This window comes from Octodon degus, unplaced genomic scaffold (assembly GCF_000260255.1).
Source record: "Octodon degus isolate 3935 unplaced genomic scaffold, OctDeg1.0 scaffold00004, whole genome shotgun sequence".
Classification (NCBI taxonomy): Eukaryota; Metazoa; Chordata; class Mammalia; order Rodentia; family Octodontidae; genus Octodon; species Octodon degus.
The window spans coordinates 6,951,095-6,969,761 of record NW_004524580.1 but is presented as its reverse complement, the minus strand read 5'-3'; the positions used below and the strand labels follow the sequence as shown (position 1 = coordinate 6,969,761).

The following is an 18,667-nucleotide window of genomic DNA, read 5'->3' as shown; positions in this document are numbered from 1 at the left end:
TTATCTGAGTTAAACATGATTTACTTGGGACAGTTATGGATAATGCTTAAGTATGACATAGAAGGTACATGTTGTTTTTCTATACCATACTATTCTTCCTGTCACTACCTGCTACCCTCAAATACATGCTCTGCGGAGAAAGACTGGATTCTTGTGGATTTATCTAAGGTTGAGCAAAAGGAATCAGGAAATTCAGTAACTCTTCTGAAAAATGTGTTCCTTAGATATAAGGGAATTCATTTTGCCAAGTCCAGGGATAGGTCTAACCAACTGCCTGGAAGTACTCCAAAGTTTAAGTCCTTGAATTTATTTTTTAAGCCAAGAGCATGAAACTAAGTTGGGACCAAGTTATTTCTCTGTCTTAAAATACTTGAATAATTCTGAAGATGGGGCTGTCTCATGGCTATCCTATAACTGCAGACCACAAGGTAGGGTGCTTAGAGTTGGAAGAAGGATTGGGGTTTCCAAGTGAAGGTGATAGAGAGAAGCTAATCATAGAGTCCCCTGTCCTGTTTGCTATTTTAGAACTAAGAGAGAACCAACAACCATAAACACCAGCTTCCTATTTCCCATCAATGTCCCAGATACCAAATAAGGGAAACCATGCAACCTAGTAATACAAACAACAAAACAAAGCATGTACTTGTGCAAGTGTATTCAGGCACACCCACAGTATTGTCCCAGAAGAGAACAGTTCCTGAAATAACACAGTGCATCTCTAACCCTGAATTCCCTCTGTGCCCCGGGGGGAGGCTTATTAGTGAATTGATGAAACTTTAAAATCTCACTATTGCCTCAAATCTAGAGAGATGCTAGCTGAATGACTATCCTCATTTTTCCTTCTCTTGTCTGATGGGTAGTTTGATTGGCCATGGGGCAGAGGTGGGCTGTTTCTTTCTCATATGATAGGTATCAGTGAAGATACCACACTGAATAAAACTCATGAGAAAGAGGATTTTTGTTTCTCTTGTTCACACAGCTTTGTATCAAGGGTAGAGCAGTGCCTTGTGGAAAAGAGAGATGCATTAGCCTTTGTTGAATGATTAGAAGACCCCACCTTGGACTAGTCCCCTGCAGGCTGGGTATGTGTCTTGACTGAAGAGAGAGGTTCAAACTTAGTTCAAAATATGAAATCCGAGTGGAGGGAGAAGCACCCGGGAGTCCTAAGTCTCACGGATGGCAGGCAGCTGCAGCAGAGCTGGCCCTTCTCTACCCTCCTCTTTCATTCCCTCAGACCACAGTAAAATGAATGGCACCTGGTACTACATTCTTCAAACCATTGTTTGGGGAAAATGAGCAGAGTTAAGGGAAAAGGCATCCAGTCGAAGTCATCCGACCAGAGAAGGTCTGGATAGAGCTGTCCCAGTCTGAGCAAGGGGGAGGGGTAGTGACAAATATCCAAACAAGTTAAGGCAAGGTGCCCAGATAGAAGCAGAGAAAGATAATCAATCCTTAAGAGAGAGGAATGCCGCATGCAAAAGAATGATAAAACTTCCCACTTTGAAAGAAAACATAATCCAAAGAACCAAACAAAATTCCTCAGAAGGGCCTTGTACTATGAATCAAGTTAATGAGACTGTAAACTCAGAAAAGCATGACCTCAAAGAGGACATGATAGAACAACTGGAAGGTTGCAGAACTAAGGTCTTTGAGGACAAAAGCGAAATTATAGACTTAATAAAGTTGATATAACAAGGGACATAATAAACATGGCTGCAAATAAAGTGACCTAAACAAACCACTTGTAAATACAATGAGAACAAAGGAATTAGGAGGTAATAGATTGAGTTCACAAGCATTTAACAGGAAAATTGACACCACTGAACGGGTCTAGTAACTAGGACAAGGGAAATGGTCACAAATACCATGCAGAGGAATTTCTCTAAAGAGAAATAAAAGCCACAGCTGCAGATTGAAAGAGCAGACCACATTTTAGGAAACATTGATAAAAGAATGTTTTAATGCTACAAATACGTTTCTGACTGAAGACATTCCTCCAGCGATCAAGTGAATAAACAAGCCACATAGGAGAAAATAAAAATAGGCTGGCTTCAGATGTTTCCCCAACATCCAGCACGAGAGCTGTACATATGTTCAGTCAGACATTCCACAGTGAAAGCATTTCAGCCAAGGGTGACATATAATTGGATCTCTTAATTTTCTGGTCACAATGATTAGGAATAATGGTGTAGCCAACCCTAGAATATCTGTGCTGGCATTTCCCAGTGTATCCTATGAACTTTAATCCTGTGAAGTATTCTTTGAAAAAGGAATTGTGGTCAAATAGTTTAAAAACACAGGAGCTGTAGGAGCCCTGTTTTGGAAATTCATATAGCACATCAGCATATAGAAGACTCCAAGACATTAAAAGGACCTGTTTTTCTTTTTCAAAACATTCTTTTTTTAAATTTTAATTTTATTTATTTATTTTTCTCATAATTTTATTGAGAAACAAATAGCAATGAGACAGTTTCATTCTTTAACTCAGGATTTTTTCTGGAAACAAATTTTACTCCCTAGAATACCTGCTCACATCCAGTTGAAAAAGTAACAGGTCTCATTTACAGAGTGCTTGACTTACTACTATGAGGGAAGAAAGAGAAATCCATCCCCAAACAATTCTTATTTATTTTCACACCCAAACCAAAGACAACAACGAAATTTTATTATTCATTCACTCCCTGACTGTATTTTTTGAGTGAATAAGCACTATTTATCTACAACAATTTAAGTGACTATATGAAAACTCAGTTGCTCTAAAAACATTTATAGTTAAAAAGTTAGCATTGAGAATCTAGAGAATTGTGACCCTTAAACTTGGCATTTAGAAGTGTTTCCTCTCAGACTATAGATTACTTCTGGTTTTGAACTCACATGAATGGAACTTCATGGCTTCTTTTCTTCAAGTCTATCTTTTTTACTGTGCGCCTCTTTTGAAAGGCTCAGCTCTGAATTTACACATGAGGGCAAGCACTGCCAACACAACCTTCTTGAACCATTTGTCACACCCTGAGGCTGAACAAATGACTTTCTAAAGTCTATGTATTTTTACCATCCAGTTTCTTGGCTTAAGTCCCATTTTTTTCTCCTTTGATGACTTTTTTAAAAAAATTCTTCTTTTTTTTAGATTTTTATGGAAAAAAGGTAAAACAAAATTTTATAATGAAATGATAGGAGACTGACAACGGTTATTGTATTGCATATTATTATCTGTACTCAGTGTATAGGATGTGGGCATAGAAAATTCTCCAGTTGATATAAGCTCAAACCTTCCTTTTATAAGAACTGAGAGACAGGGGGCTGGGGAGATGGCTCATTGGTCTAAAGCACCTACTTTGAACAAGCTTAGCAAAGCACATGGACCGCGGTTCAATCCCCCAGCACCACATGCCAGCCAGCCCCGCCCCCTGGTGGGCTGAGCTGGCCACACACACACACAAATAAATAAATAAATAAAATAAATAAATTTTTTAAAAAAGAACTAAGAGACATTAATATAACTTACATTCTTCTCTTCTCCCTTCTTTTCTTTTTCCCTTCCCCTTCCCCATACTACTCAGCCATAATGAAAGATAAATTGGAGGCTTTTATAGGTAAGTAGATGCAACTCAAGACCATACTCATTAGTGAAATAAATCAGACTTACGTGTATAAACATCGTATTACCTCCTTGGTGTGAGAAACTGAAGGAGTAAATAAGGTCTGAAATGTACAACAGGTATCATTTACTGTAAAGGAATGAAATCTTAAAATCTGGTTTTGGGACTTTGTTGAAGTATTAACAGAAAGTCCCTCCATAAGCTGCCATTTCAAAGATTTAATTAAGAACAGCTCAAGTTCCCCTCTGCTTTGTTTAAGGCATGCAGCTCTGAGGGCCACACTGCCACAGAGGAACCCTGGGCGTGGCAGAGCCTCCAGGGGCATGCAGAAATCAAATGCTGTTTTTCTTCCTTAGGGAACCAGGAACAATGTAACTAAGAAGGCAACGGGTAAATGCCATCTATTCCAGAAGAAAAGCAAAGCTGTCCCACTTCACAATCCTTCCTTACTTCTTGGTGTTTCTCCAGTTTCCATAAGCACGGCTTACACCAGGGTGCGATGCCGCCTCATTAGATTCCATGCCCCTGCTCCAGGGTGGTGGAAGACTTTGCTGTCTACTCACATCACGTCTCTTTTATGCTACTTTGAACTGGAAAAAGAATTTTAATTCAAGACTGAATCGACTCTATTTTCCTTCCTTCCTGTTGAAGGCAGAGTGCGTGAGGAATGTGGAATGAAACAGCGGGCGAGAACTTTCAGATAGTGTTACATTTATCTGTTCTGCTAAGATACTGCCAGGGAGCAGACTGAGGTAAGAGGGTGGGTTGAAGAGTAACTGACTTAACAAAGGTCAAAGGATTCCAGGAAGCAGAGAAGGGAGGGACCTGTGAACTGGAATGCAGCCTTACTGAGAAGCAGTAATTGCAGGATATGCTGCCCTCTTCAGGATTTCTAAGAAGAAAATCACAGTGAGAGTGGCTTAGCTTTGAAAAGTCTGGTGAAGGCAGGCTGTAGGAATGCTTGCATATTTCTGGCTGTCATAGTTATTTGGTTGTGTCTAGAACAGCTGGTGATGCACCTGCCCTGCATCCCAACAACACCTTTGGTATGGAAGCATGCTAGGGGGGGCCCACCCACATGGGCACGCTGAGACAAGCTTAGGGGTGTTCTCTATGACAGTAAGAAACTGGAAAAACCCAAATAGCTATTGAAAGATCACCTGGATTATCCAATTTAAAAGGGTCCAAAGCAATAAAAAAAGTGACAGAGGCCCAGTAACCAACCTGGATACATTGCCGGACTAATACGGAGAGGCAAACTGCAACGTGAGGTAATGGGATCCTATTTTGTAAAGTTTGAAAATACATGCAGAGAGTATAATAACATTTATATACTTGGAAACATGAAAACAAAGCTGAGAGTGTGTGTAAGGAAAATGTACGTGACAGTAATAAACATAAAATGTGAACACAGGCCCTGAGGCTCACAAATGCCAAATTCAAGATAACAATTACTTCCAAAGAGAGAATAGGAAAGAAGATAGGAAGATCTGTGCAGGATATTTTGTGCGTATATGCTGTGTTAATTTCTTTTGTGTAGAGGCTACATGAATATTCGCTATACTTTTGTCTATACTTAGTATGGTATGCATGAAGTATTTCATTAAAACACGGAGGAGTTCTGAGTCAGACTCAGTGAAAATTGATGAGGGCCTGTCAGGTAGATAGCACTATGTCCTTACAGATTTTGCGGTGTGACAGCCCTACTGGAGGAGTGTGTGCTGCTCAGAGTAATTGAATCTCATTATCTGGAAACTTTGCATTGAACCTTCAGATCCCTTAGCCAATGTGGTCACACTTGGCCTGCCACTGGCTGCAGGGAGCTCCCCCCGTGTGACTGATGGAGCAGCAGGGACCAGGAGCAAGCGGCAGGGGCAGGGAAGGAAGGCAGAGATGAAGACTTGGAAGAAGAGGTGAAGCTTGCTTTCTTTTCTAAAGGAATTAAGCTTTCTTCTTTCTACACCTAACGTTCTCTCATTATTGAAGAATTTTCTCATGTAAACTGATGTGGATGTGGATGGAGTATAGAAATCCTTGAAGAGTCGTTAGCAGCTCAAAGCTGTGGGCACTGGGGAAAATGTCACCAGGGCACGCTACAGGGCAAGAAACTGCATGGAGGTGGGGGTGAAACTTGCCATTGGTTTCATTTGGCCTCAAATGGACCAGACTTAGAGGCCAATTACTTAGGGCTGAAGCTGAGGCCGGATGTTCAGTTTTTAGGCATCTCTAGGGGACATTAACCATCCAGTGAGGGTGACACCTCTATGAGTGATTGTCAGCCCTGGCTTTATTTACATTAGGACCACCCAACCTTTTGGCCGAATCACCGGAGATTCTAAATTAGTGTTCAGTCAGGCTCTGATAGTCATATTTTGTGCATATTATTTCTTAGGTGTCTTCACCATTGAGAAATGCTGTGCCAGAAATGTTATCTTGGAGGTCCTGATACACCAGTGACCAAGGCTCAGGGCCATTGGTTCCTGTGGTTGGGACAGTCACTGTGGGGCATTCTTGTCGGATTTGTGGCATGATGGTAGAAACCTTGAGCAGATGTTTGTTTCTACTAATTTTCTTTCTACTCAGGCCTGCTGACATTTTTGTGCCATCTCTTCCCTGACTTCTCTTCTGGAGATCACTCACTGGACTTGGCTCTTTCCTCATTCCTTCGTGCAAGACCAGGTATTCTGCTCACTGTGCAGCAGAGATGGGGAAGCCTCCAGAACTCCACGGAGATAATCGCTCATGCTGTCTAACAAGTCTGGGCTTTTGGTTTATCCAGCTTCTAGACTTATATGCATGTAAAAAAAATAAAAGAATAAAAAATAAAGTAGCCTCTCTTTCTCTTACCCCTTTCTCTCAAACCTATTGGAGATATTGTTGATAACTTGGGACAAAACCTCACAAATTTGAGTGCTAGAAGTGCAGTTATAGTTTAGCAGATAGCTTTAATAGTGTTCTATGGATAGTCCTTCAGGCTCTGTAGATCAGCTTTGAAGGGAAGGAGTCTTTCACAAGGGAGGGATGATAGAGGTTCTTCCAGTGCCAGATCAGCAGTGTGTGCTCCCAGCTCGGCCTGGGTACATGTCAGAAATGTGGAACCTCAGCCCTTCTGGGGCCTGCAGAGGCAGAGCCACTGTCCTTTTACTGAGTGCTCTAGGAGATCTCAATGCAGAAAAGGACCTGAGATGGAGAACTTTGCGGAGAAGCTAGGCTTCTCCAGGTTGGAGGGGGGCAATAGAGGGCCGAGGGGAGGATGAAAGGAGGTTCAGCAACTAGAAAAGCTTGTATGTCGAATGGGGCAATGTTGGTATAGTTTGAGCCCAGGGTAAATGAGGACAGATGATGCCAATTGGAGAGACAGCCTGGGCCTTGGAGGGGCTTGGAAGGCATTCTAAGGAATTTGATTTCATCATAAAGGCAACGAGAAGCTAATTGCAACCAATGAAGAGTTTTAAACAAAAATAATTACAATGAGAGTTTTGCTTTAGGAAAGTGTCATTGGCAGTAATCTGGAGGCTAGAAGATGGGAGTGCCTGATTCAAGGGTGCTTTGCCAAGCTGTCGCCAACCACTGCAGTGGTGGGGGAGGGTCTAGCTCAGGCCAGCCTTGGGGAGCAGGCAGGAACACAAGGACATAGGCTGTATTACCGCATGACCTTTGCAGTTCCTTTGAAACCCTTTCATAAAGACATTGAATGCCATGGAAGAAGAGAAGCCAGGCAACCAACAACAACCAAACAAAACCCCCTCATTTCTCAAATAACTACATTGTAAGAAACTATGACTGGGAGGAAAACACAGGTTTCAATGATAAGTTATAGAAGCAGAGAAGACTAAATGAAAATATTCATTATTTTATTGGTTTTGTGCTGCTTCAAATTGCCAAAAAGACACTTTTGATGATGGATAATCAATACATGCCTTATAATTTTGATTAAGTTAAAATATTACCACTGTTGAATATCATAGAAAAATTTATGTATTAGGTGTTTTGTTACATTTTTGGTGATTGTGATGATACGGATTTTCAAATATGGTTTATTTTACTGACCACATAAGATATTCTTCTTATATTTCACTGAAGGTGTAATAATTTTCAAGAATTTATCAGGGGCTGGCCACCTTAGGCAGACTTGCAGGGACAAAGGCTTGATCCCCATCTTTCTTTGCTGGCCTCACCCCTGGGGCATGCTGAGACAGTGATTGAGACTGGGCATGGTGGTTTGCACCTGTAATCCTAGCGCTTGGGAGGCTGAAAACAGGAGAATCACTACGAGTCTGATCTGTGTAGTGAGACCATACACTAAACACACAAAAAAAGAGAATTTATCTTATCTGTTATGCTTTCTTTCTTTCTTTCTTTCTTTCTTTTTTTTTTTTTTTTTGGTGGAACCGGGGATTGAACTCAGGTCCTTGCACTTGCCAGGCAAGCACTTAGTCTACTGAGTCATCTCCCTGGCCCCTATGCTTCCTTTCATCATCAATAGCACATTGCAAAAGAAATGATCAGTCCCAGACTTTTCTTTAAAAGCAGAAATAAAATTCTGACAATTTGTTGTTTAAGCTATTAGCAGGACCTCCTATTTTTTACTCATTCTTTTAGCAAAAGTTGGATTCAGTCTTTTTCCTTCCCTTTTTAGTTCTAATCCATGATAGAAATTATGTATGAGAAGGTATAGAACGTTTACTAGTTGAGTTTTTAAATGATAGTTGACAAAATCTGAAGTTGAATTAACAATGCTGTCATTTGTCTACCAGTTATCTTTTGTATCTTTGAAAGTATAGCGAACAAATATTCTTTCACCATAAAAGTATGACAGCACACCCACACTCCGTAAGAGGGTTTTTGTACATTTAAAAGGAAAATGCTAATGAAAGTGTATGTTTCTGAGAAGCATCTGAACTGGAGCTGAAAATCAAAGAGGAACTCAGCCTTTCGCTTCGCCAGTCAGCCTTGCTGCTCTGCCCTCCCCAAAGGGCTTTAAGGCAAATATCTTCCGTACCTTCTGTTTCTTGACCCCTAAAAGGCCGCATGTCATGCAGCTCCTTCTGTAGTTTTCTGACCGCATTTCTCTCTGCCTACCTTCCTAATAACAGCATCTCACAACCTGTCTTCATAGCTTCTTCTCTCTTACTACTTTGCTTTCTCAATAGAATTTTCCTTGGATTTGGAATGGAAATTCATACTCCCCAAAGCTAAAACAAGTACGACTGCCACTGCTCTGGGACGATTTAGCTGCATTAATAATGCAAGTTGCTCTGAGCTCCATGAAAGCTGAACTTGCATGCATGATGGGATCCTGTTTGTGCATGGGTGAGCAGGACACTTAGCTAGCAGAGGGTGTTCTGTGGCAGCATAGCTCAGCACTTCCTAGGAGGAGAGGCGAAAATAAAGGTGGTCTCTTCTATTGACTATAATTGGAAAATTGTGTTAAGAGGACAATTTGGGAACATCTAGCAACATTGAAAAGTACATGCCTTTCCGTGGGAAGAGGAATGCATGGAGGGACTTCAAGCAATTTGTGGAGTACACTCACTTGTATAAATATCTGAAGTTGAGATCAGAGAGATCGAAACTGGTGGTCTTTATGAAAGAAAAAATTCTATGCTCAATCTATATGTCTACTGTTGGGTCCATTCATACCACAGAGTAACAGAGAATTATGTGTGTTGTTATATTAACACACCGAAGTGGTAAAGCTAAGGAATGGCTGGCTGGGCTTTTGAGGCCCTTGCTTTGCCATAATCTCTTTTCTTTGGACAGTTGATACTGTGCTTTGTGTAAAGGCCTTTAGCAGAACTTCCAGACCTCTTTCCCTCTAGGTCGCCCTTGTGAATCCCTCCTATGTCACATTATCAGCTCATGGAAAAAGCAAAATTGTTTGATAACATTTGTATATCATAGAAGTTATATGTATAGATATATAAAAATTCTGAAGGGTGCACATGGAACCATTGAACAGTGGTTCAGTGAATGGGAGGATCTAGTATGGAGATGATACTTCTGATTATTTTTACTTTTTGTCACTAACACATACTACTTTTGTAATTTAAAAATGACTGTAAACAAATAATTCTAAATAAATAGTAAAATGGAAAAAATCTATGAAGGGTCATTACCATATACCTATATATTTAAGTCCTTTATGTGCTGGCTCCCTAAAAAACCCTTAAAAAACATGGCCATTGGCTGGCCAGATAGCTCAGTGGATTAAAGCACATGGATCCGGGTTTGATCCTCCATATGCAGTGCCAGCCCTGCCCCTGGGGAGCGCTGAGATGGAGATTGAGACTGGGTGTGGTGACGTGTGCCTGTAATCCCAGTGCTTGGGAGGCTGAAAACATGAGGATCACTATGAGTCCAATTTGTATAGTGAGACCCTGTAGATCCTGTACTAAATACAAAAAACAAAACAAAACAAAACATGGCCCTGTGTTAGTCTGTGACGTCAGAGATTTGTCTTCTTGCCCATCAATATCCTTACCAGAGAATTGGCTACTCATAGCTCCCTGTCACTTAGTTCTCGAGGATTCTGAAGGTTATACCTTAAGAATGGCAGAGACAAGTATTGCTTCCTCTTAGAAGACTGCTGTAACTCGAGAAATCCTAGGCAGTGACTTTTCACCCTTCATTTATACTTATTTTATTCCTTGTGTCTCTGGCTTGAATTACAGCTGCTCTCAGAATGGCACAGTGTAGTGCTCTTCTTCCCCTATAGAAGTGCTGATGAGAAGACAAGTTTCACTTCTCTCCCAGGATTGCAGGTGTAGGACTAGGACTTCTTTGTGCAGTAAAGGGGAGAAGATCACATAGAACATGCCAGATTGCTGGAATGGGACATGACTGGGCAGCAGCTGAAATGGCTCTTCTTGTAGACAGAGTCCCCTAACTTCTGACAGCATGGCATTTAAGGATATGTGTGCATCCCCACCCTGTCAATACACACACACACACACACACACACACACACACACACACACAGCATGTCCATCTACTGCTATTTCCTAGTGCACACCCAGCTTAGTGAGCATAAAGTCACTAAATTACTTGTCTTCCTCCCATGCACAATGGCTTCTTTTATCAGAAAGACCTGTACCAACGGATGTTCAAAATGCAATCAACCTATGATCATTTTCTCCTTCCTTTGTATACTGATTTAATGATACCTGACTCTAAAAAGCTATAGAAGGAAGAAAATAGAATCCAGAAGGACAATTGAGGGAATGGTAAACCCCAAGAGTGTTTCCCAATCCTAAGGGATTATGATGTTTGGGTTATGTTCCAAGAAAATCATTGTAAAGGGCCCATCCTAAAATTATATGAAGATATATATTTGCTATCCTTATGTATATGGAAAAGAATTATTGGACTTACTGAGAAAAAGGTAGTTTGGCTTAATATTTAACTTTTGGTTTGCACGTAGAAGATGATGTTTATTTTATTCCTCCCATTTTTATTTGCATCTTAGTATTCAGGCCTACAATTATCTGAAGTTTCATCCTTAATTGCCTAATTGGGAATTATCCTGTAGTATTCAAATTATCTCTCAGATTACTTCTTGATTTACTACTTAGCTTTTGAGCATGAGGAAAGAATTAATATGCTGCAAAGAATGAACTATTCAGAGTGATTTATACCACCCAGGAACAAAAAAAATAGATCAATTGTATTTACAGATAGTATGTGCATAGGTATTTGAAATTTTCTACTTCCATCATCAGCAAATGATACTAACAGTTGTTTGACAAGCATGTTGATCTGGCTACTTAACATGCATCACTGTCTTCTTCAGTGGAGAGACATGACACATCACCAGACGCTGAAAGGCAAGAGTTGTTTTCACTTGTTACAAATTTAGATTGGAAATATCCCATTTGGTATAAAAGCAGTTGACTAGACAGATCTTGTGGTTTATTGACTACTTGGATGAAATTTGAACCACTTGGAATCGTTGTACTTGCCACTCTGACGGACTGAGAGCTTGACAGTCCACTTAAGGGAAGAACTGTGTTGGGAGATAACCCATAAATCACCAGGAAGGGATGTCCTTCAAGCACAACACAATGTGAGCTAAAATCATGGTTGCATTGTTCCTAAATAATGGAGGGAAAGAGTTGGGCTACTTTTCTTGAAGCAATCTGGAGGGTATCTTCCTTGACTGCCCTTCAGAAGGAAATGCTGACCTCTCCTGTCATGGTATTTGTCACTCATGAGTCAGTGTCCAGGCTTATCTGAAGAACTAAGAGTTTGTTGGTTTCTCTATGAAATTAGTATTTCCCAGTTTGAGTGTATAAGCCCCCTTTTCTCATGTCGTATCTGTTCACAATGATAAATAAGCTGAAGTGTAAAAGCAAAGAAAATGTTCAATGTCAATTGTAATGAAATGCGTACTAAAGCTGAGACTAACATGGTGATGTATCAAATTTATGAAGACTTCAGAATTATCTACTACTCATCAATCAGAGGGAATAGTCACATGGTTAGGTGGGAGGGTGACGATGCACTGGTCATTTTTATGGAGAACAACTTGGCATATCAAAATCTTTTTTTTTTTTTTTTTGGAACTGGGGATTGAACTCAGGCCCTTGAGCTTGCCAGGCAAGCACTTATTCTACTGAGGTATCTCCCTAGCCCCAGCCACACTCTTCCCTTTTTCCTCCTCTGACGGATGTATCTGCTGAGGTTGCAGCAACCACGAAAGCCACATGAAGAGCATCGGCCAGCCTGGGTTCCCTGTGGTAGATGGAGATGCAGGTCGGCTCTGCATGGCTAACCTATACTTTTTTCATACTGTAAAGAAATGAAATTCTTTATACCTTCATTGGTGTCTTTCTGGGGTTTCAGTTCTTTCTAAACAATTCTGGGCCTAACTAATATGCTGACTAATCATGTTTGTTGTTGTGGCTAAGTAGAATCTTTTACTGTAGCTGTCCAGAAAAGTATTTGGAGAATCACTAAAACCATTCTTTCACATATATCTTTAGTAGTACGTTGAATGTGTGGGATTTCTAGATCTCTCATTAATGATTTACTTTTTCTTTTTTGGAGAGAGCAGTAAAAAAGCTATGTAGATGCAGCCTCAAATGTTGAAATAGTCAGTTTGGAAACTGCAGCTGCCAAGTACAGGCTCGTTTGTTGGTTTTTTGTTTTTAGTGCTGGAGGTGGGACCTTAATCTTCTTGCACAATAGGCAAGCACTCTACCACTGAGGCAACTTTAGACTTGTAATTCTTAAGTATATAAAGTAATATACTGAATGAATATAAAACATAGTGAAAATAACTTATACCAGTGCAAATGTAGCTCATTAAAGAAGCTTTTAATAAATACAATCAGGGAAAAAGGAGCCCATTAGTAAATATAGCTCTTCTTCTGGGATGCATTGTTTAAATAATTCTTTTTTTTTTTTTTCCCCAGAACAAGGGATTGAACTCAGGCCAGGCAAGTGCTTATTCTACTGAGCCATCTCCCCAGCCCCCAAATAATTCTTACTAAATAAGTATTATTTATTTATTTGGTCCTGGGGATCAAACTCAGGACCTTGTGCTTCACAGGCAAGCACTTAAGCTGCTGAGCTATCTCGGCAGCCCCAAATGAGTATTTTTGTGAACTAATTTATGACCTAGAGAGAAAAGCCATAGGGAACTCCAAAACACTGGTAAGTAATTTCTTTCTTTCCTTCTTTTTTAAAAAAATCATAGGACATATTTGTAGTACATAATATTTACATTCCTTAATTTGTGTAGCAGTTGTTCATATGGCCACAAAGTCACGATAGCATATGTGTGTTCTGGGAAAGGCCACAGCGCCTCGTGCTCTCCTGCAGGATCACACAACTTGTTCTCTCAGAAGTCATCACTAGGTGGCTAGTTCGCAGGGCGGGCTGACGGGGGCTTCAAGGATTTAAACCTTGATGACGATGATGATAATGAAAACTTTATTTGGTTAGAATTGCCTAGGGTAAAAAACCTCAGGGGTTTCAAAATGATTTTTGCAATGGTCATGAAAATGTGGGCAATAAAAGAACATGATATTAATTCTTTCCATGCTCCGATATAAGACATTATTATTTGTGAAAGTAGCCAGAAAAAGAAATGGGAAAAAAAAATTTTTTTTTTTAAAGACAGATCTCCTATTCTTTCTTTCGCTTTTCCCATATCAGTGCAAATGTTCGTGTTTTCATCTCCGTCTGATTCTTTCCTTGCTGCATTCCACAAGCCCAGAGAAACTCGCTGGAGCTCGTACAAAACCTTCTCTTGCTACCATATTAGGAATCAAAATGTGTAGCAGGAACCCACTGCCAAGCCGAGATAATCACTAGGGAATGCCTTCACGCCAAGTGAGCGCAGAAACATGGTCAAGGTGGCAAAATAAACAATACAGCCGAGGCCTGGCTGTGGATTAGGGTCTTAGTACGTATCTCTCTCTCTAAGTAGGATGTTTTAGAAATTTTTATACCTCTTGGCCAGTCAGTGTAGGAACCTGGCTAGATATAATTTTGTTATGGCTAAAATTCACTCTGGGCTCTAAGTAGAGCAAAGGAAAACACTATCTCAGCCTTACTAATGACATCAAAAATTGTGTGTGGTTGCATGCCTCTTCAATATATTACCAGAATACAAGACTGACTCTGCAATAATTTTCAATGTCAGTATCCTCCCCCAACCCTTGAAAGGGTCTGTGCAGGTAAACTTCCTGGTTCTAGTGCTTTTGTTTTAGGTAAAATTGGTTAAGATTGATTATATTTTTCTTTTTCCTGCATGAGACTTTATTTTATGCTTGGCTAGAAATAAAATTTTAATTAATATATGAGCCAAATTAATAAATATTTGAAACCACAACATCGTGGTCACAGAGTTATAGCAAGGCACAAAATAAGGCTTATATAGTGAAGGTAGAGCAATTATCTAGCGGATTAAATAGACTATTGTGGAACTGTCTGCTTTATTGCAGATAGTAGTGATCACACCTGAGAATGTAATGTGCTAATGATGAGAAATTTGACCTTGCAGCCACATTTTATAAGTTTTAGAGGAGGCAGAGGTAAGAAATGAGCTCAGAGAACAGAAGGTTCCATAAATCAAGACAGTAGATGGCAGGAGCATGACTGAGCGCATAATTGTAGACTCAGGATGAAGCAAACAATTTAGAGCTATTACAAAGTAATTTGTGTGCCATAACTCTCTAGGAAATTATAATTATCAGAGAAATAATAGACCCATGGTCAAATGCTTCTGGCCATATAACTTGGACAAAAAAAAAGAAGAAAAAAAGAATGAAATTGTATAAAAAATAGGTAAGCAAATTTAGAGATGTGGGGAACAATTCAAGGGAATGATATAAAACCAATAAAAATGGCTTCCTTGTATTACAGCATGTCATGATTTACAAGATAAGCTTCCCTGCTTTATCTTTTCTGGCCCTTTGCCAAGCGCACGAGGAAGCCTGCCTCACCCTGCTGATCCTCATGAGGCAGGGCTGGATCACCCTGCCAATTAGCGTGCTCCATCTCGGGAGGAGCGCGCACCGGTCCCCACCCTTGCTCTTCTCGGGAAGCTCATCAGGGTCCAGCTAAGCAGCAAAATCTGTTTATTGTTGAGAACGCTGCTTTTCTTTGCCCCGACACGCAGTAAGAGCTCCCATCTGGTGCATGGGGTTGTTCAGCTTTCAAACTGTGCAATTTCTGGTTCAGCAGTTGTGAACCTTGGCAAGGACTGGGATGTCAGACGCGTGATCTAGCTCCTTGGGGCTTGGTAAGGCAACAGTGCAGCTCGGACAGACCATGGGAGGGAAGGCAAGACTGTTCGGGAGAGGGGCATCCTCATCCTTGGCCGCTACTGCCCTCTCCTGTTCAGAAGCCCAAGAGCCATCTCCACACGTGTTTGCTAAAGCGCGTTCGAGTGTAATAGGCCAGGCTAGCATGATACCGGGTGAGAGGGTTCCTCGTTCCCTGAGGTTCCCAGTTCAACTTCCAGAAGCAGTATCTGTAGGTGGAGGTAAGCGGGAAAGGGCAACCTAAGCAGGTTAAGGGGGTGAAAACGCTTGTTTGTAGGAGGAGGGACCTGGGGAGAAGGGGTCATAATAAAATAGAGAGACGGCAAAAATGGAAGAAAGAAGAAGGCAGTGCTCTTCTGCTGAGTGCCCGGAAGGGCAAAGTGCCATCGGGGTCCACTCTGAAATCAAAATCTTTCCCTACTTGGGAGAGGCAAGGATCACAGGAAATCAGATCCTCTTCTGCATTCAGGAGAGGCCCTCGAGGGGCTTCTGAGGCGCTTCCGAATGGCACGCTGTGCTGCGGCTAGATGCACCCTCCCTGCGTGAAGCCAGGCGCTGCCACGGCGGCGGTACCCGAAGAAGACCGGACCTTCGCTGCGCCTAGTGCCTACATTTGTAAGAATACGACAGTCGGAACCATTCCAGTAGCGGCACCTGTCTCAGAACTTCCGCCTTCCCTTTCTCTTAAGGCTTCTCAGGTCCCCGGGCTGTGGGTGAGGGTGGGGCCGAGGGCTGGGGCGCCACCCTGCGAGGCGGAAGAGTCGTGGCAGGGGACAGCGTGCAGGTTACCTCTGTGGTTAGGACCCTTCCATACTTGCTGGGTGTCCTGTGCTCATCCTCAAACTGTAAGAGGCTATTCTTTTGACCTTGTTTCGTTTCCAACATAGTTCAGGATGCTAACTTGCAGTCCATTCCATTTAAATAATATTAATGGGAGAAGTACACAGGATATGATTAGCTGCAAGTAACAACCCCGGGGGAATTCCAGCGAGAAATCTGGATAAAAGCATGAGTCATGGAGGAGCAAAACGAAGGCAAATCACCTGACTACTTGTCAGGACTTATGCTAAGCACTTTCATGTGTCATCTTTTTTTTTTTTTTTTTTTTTTTTGCGGAACCGGGGATTGAACTCAAGCCCTCACACTTGCCAGGGAAGCGCTTATTCCACTGAGCCATCTCCCCGGCCCCACATGTGTCATCTTAATAGTCACTGGAGCCCAGTGAAAAAAGGATTATTGTCACGTTCAACAGATAAGGAAACTGAGGCCTCAGGACCAGTAATTAACTTGTCCCAGATTCTGGAGATGGTGACAGGGGCAGGATTTGAATCAAGGTCTCCATGCCTTCCAAAGCAGTGCAGTTATCCTCTGCGTAGAATAATAACTTGACAGCGGTCGCCAACCTAGTAGACTTTCCATGGGTGTGAGGAGTGCCGGCACTTCTCAGGTACTTTCAAACATTAGCTCACTTTCTTCTGAGAGTTCTAAGAGGAAGACAGCATGGAGGGCTTCAACAATTTCCTGAGGTTGCGCCCTAGTAAACAGCAGAATTAGGATTCAAACTCAGATTGACTCTGAATCCATCACTAGTTCATGCCTGAGGGGAATGACAGCCCCTGAATGGATTCTAGCTTTTATGTCTTGGTTTCCTTCAAACACTTTTGTTCTAAAATCAGTCTCATTTCTGCTGCCACCAACTTGGCAAAGAGACTAATGTGGCAGACAGTCTTTGGAAGTTATATAGTGTGTAGAATAAGGTGAAAATCAGGCCATGCGTGATAACTTTGGGGAAATATATATATATATATCTATATATATATATATTATAATATATATATTAATTTATATATGTATAAATTGTGCTCTCTGTATAGATGTACCAATGACAGGATTGTAGATATTCATTCCATTCTTAGTTTTTACACTTCTTTGTTTAGCCATTTTTGAGGAGCTAAGAGCCTATGCAGTGTAAACAGTAGGAACTCAGGGAAAAGTCTTGCTGCAGTGCCAAGACTTCCTAGGCAGCCCTTCATGGGCAGCCGTGAGCATACTACTCCTCATGACGCAGCGTAGCGTAGGACTTGTGTTCAGGTCTTGTCTGCCACCTGGATGTGCTGTTTTCCTTTCATGGAGACTACTATAAACTAAGCCATTCAAGAAGGCCCCTTCCTTTGGCCCGTCATGTTCCCATTCCGGAATTACATTAACAGTGCTCCAGCTGGTTCTGTGGACTTCCTTTCCCCCCTTTCAGTCCCACACGTATTGTTCGAAGCCACTCATTGCCCGTGCTGTTTCACTTAAGAGCCAGCCATGCTGCTTGGTTTCTGCTCCTCATGTAGCTTCTCAGACAAAAGTAGCACTGTGACTCTCTGCCTGAGAACAGCTGAGGGAAGTGTGAGTGAGATTTGAGGGACATACCTTTCCTCCCTGATGAAAGAGGAAGGCTTGGTTAGAACAGACACGGCCTTCCATTGTACCGTGAGCGAATAATCACACGCACAGAGGCCAGTATATGACAGTGACTGGGAGCCCTGCAGAGCTTCCGGTGATACACGCAGCCTGCTGCAGACACACGTGCCATAGGTTGGTCACCAATAGTAGATGAGGGTAAAGGGGCCTAGAAAAGATGAGAAGCACGGGCCCATGGTGGCAGCCCTGAGCAGTGATGCACTCGGACGCTGTGTGGACACACCAGCCCCAAGTTGCCTCTTTCCTTGCAGCTGAGTGTGCTCTTTACTGAATGTATGCACTTTGCCCTCACTGCGAGGTCTTGAAGGCTGGCACCTCTGAGTGCTTGTGCTTAGGAGCTTGTCAGACTGCGTCATGGCTGAGATATAGTGTAGATCAAAACTATTTAATAAGGGGCCGGGGAGATAGCTCAGTGGAATAAGTGCTTCCCTAGCAAGCACAAGGGTCTGAGTTCGATCCCTGGTTCTGCAAAAAAACCCCAAAAAACTATTTAATGAATCAATTTTTGTATTGCCCATAGAAAGGGCCAGAGTAGAAGCTTATATAATGCCAGTTAAGTTAATCAATATTTAAATTATGAGTCCTTGATTTAAAAGGTGCCTGTTTTGGACATATGAGAACTTGTACTGTAACATCATGTACCTCGGTAGTGTCCCAAATTTTCTGATCAAGAAGATTATGGGGCCAAAGAGGAAAGTGATCTATGACGTAGAGTGTGCCTAAGGAGAGTCACAGGGGGAGAAACACTCTCTCAGGCTTTCACAGAGAGCATATTGGCCAAGCAATGGCCGTGGCTCATCCACATGGCTGACACTGACAAAGGTT

The 18,667-nt window shown here is 41.7% G+C and overlaps 1 protein-coding gene across 1 annotated transcript in view; it reads right to left on the bottom strand.

Annotated features, from left to right (window-relative positions):
* Positions 1-18,667, bottom strand: part of Syt1 (synaptotagmin 1) — a 594,727-nt gene that overhangs the window by 25,406 nt on the left and 550,654 nt on the right. The window lies entirely within an intron of this gene.